Here is a 2,223-nt window from a genome sequence, read left to right as displayed (position 1 = left end):
ACACATGTAAGAGTAAAGAACTTGATACATGTAAGAGTAAAGAACTTGATACATGTAAGAGTAAAGAACTTGATACATGTAAGAGTAAAGAACTTAATACACATGTAAGAGTAAAGAACTTAATATTTGTAAGAGTAAACTTAATACACATGTAACATTATATAACTTGATACACATGTAAGAATAAAGAACTTGATACACATGTAAGAATAAAGAACTTAATACACATGTAAGAATAAAGAACTTAATACACATGTAAGAATAAAGAACTTAATACACATGTAAGAATAAAGAACTTAATACACATGTAAGAATAAAGAACTTAATACATGTAAGAATAAAGAACTTAATACATGTAAGAATAAAGAACTTAATACATGTAAGAATAAAGAACCTTAATACACATGTAAGAGTAAAGAACTTGATACATATGTAAGAGTAAAGAACTTGATACATGTGTAAGAGTAAAGAACTTAATACACATGTAAGAGTAAAGAACTTGATTCATGTAAGAGTAAGCTTAATACACATGTAAGAGTAAAGAACTTGATACTCTTACATGTGTATTAAGTTTACTCTTACATGTGTATTAAGTTTACTCTTACATGTGTATTAAGTGTACTCTTACATGTATCAAGTTCTTTACTCTGACATGTATCAAGTTCTTTACTCTGACATGTGTATTAAGCTTACTCTTACATGTGTATCAAGTTCTTTATTCTTACATATGTATTAAGTTATCTAACGTTACATGTATTAAGTTCTTTACTCTTACATGTGTAATAAGTTACTCTTACATGTGTATTAAGTGTTCTCTTACATGTATCAAGTTCTTTACTCTTACATGTGTATTAAGCTTACTCTTACATGAAACTTATTACACATGTAAGAGTAAACTTATTACACATGTAAGAGTAAAGAACTTGATACATGTCAGAGTAAAGAACTTGATACATGTAAGAGTACACTTAATACATATGTAAGAATAAAGAACTTGATACACATGTAAGAGTAAAGGACTTGATACACATGTAAGAGAAAAGAACTTGATACACATGTAAGAGAAAAGAACTTGATACATGTAAGAATAAAGAACTTAATACATGTAAGAGTAAAGAACTTAATACATGTAAGAGTAAAGAACTTGATTCATGTAAGAATAAAGAACTTGATTCATGTAAGAATAAAGAACTTGATTCATGTAAGAATAAAGAACTTAATACATGTAATAATAAATAATTTAATACACATGTAAGAATAAATAACTTAATACACATGTAAGAGTAAAGAACTTAATACACATGTAACATTAGATAACTTAATACACATGTAACATTAGATAACTTAATACACATGTAAGAATAAAGAGCTTGATACACATGTATACAAGAAAACAATGGAATGTGAGAAGAAAAGCAAGAAACCTATATAAAAAAAACAATGTAATGTTAGAAGAAGACCAAGAAAACTATATGTTTGAAATTCAAATGTGGAACAAACTACCAAGGAAGTGAGATGTAACTATGAATAGCAAGAAGCTAACTAAGAAATAGAACTTAACATTTTGTATAAATTATAATGAAAATAGTTATTACAATAAAATGTGGATAATAGGTCTTAAATACATAGTATACTAAGAAAACTTGTTATTGTGATAAATTTGAAAAATGTGATCAAAACATTATACAAATAAAAGATTTTTGAAAAAAAAAGATGCAAGTCTCAATAAAATACAGGTAACTGCATTTAAAATCTGTAGATGAATTCCTTATTTGTAGGACAAGTTCAGTTAAAACCACTAGATAAGCTGTTTATTTGTAGGACAAGTTCATTTAAAACTAGTAGATAAGTTTTACAAATTAAGAATTTTTAAAAACAGCTATAATTTTATATACAATTCTATAAAAATGTGATTGTTTCCAGTGTCCAAATTCCTAAAATAATAACTTACTGTACAAGGTTAAAAAGTGGGTTAAAAAACCTGATGAAACTGGAAACAATCTCATCAATGTTTCGACATATATCTTGCATCATCCTCAGGAGTGTAATGTTTTGCAAAAAATAACATTTATTTATACAATTATCAAAAACACCAATTTACATATTAAAGATTTTCATGCCATCTGCTGACACATTTCCATCAGGTCCATCATCCTTACTCAATAATTTAAATTTATTATTTTACATTTAATTATCTCAATATATACACATATATTCATACTA

The 2,223-nt window shown here is 26.1% G+C and overlaps 1 protein-coding gene across 1 annotated transcript in view; it reads right to left on the bottom strand.

Annotated features, from left to right (window-relative positions):
- LOC106464564 (mitochondrial dicarboxylate carrier-like) overlaps positions 1-2,223 on the bottom strand; it is a 31,897-nt gene that overhangs the window by 6,493 nt on the left and 23,181 nt on the right. The window lies entirely within an intron of this gene.

The sequence above is a fragment of the Limulus polyphemus genome, unplaced genomic scaffold (genome assembly GCF_000517525.1).
Source record: "Limulus polyphemus unplaced genomic scaffold, Limulus_polyphemus-2.1.2 Scaffold1689, whole genome shotgun sequence".
Classification (NCBI taxonomy): domain Eukaryota; kingdom Metazoa; phylum Arthropoda; class Merostomata; order Xiphosura; family Limulidae; genus Limulus; species Limulus polyphemus.
The sequence above is the reverse complement of the archived record's forward strand: the minus strand, read 5'-3'. Positions and strand labels throughout refer to the sequence as shown.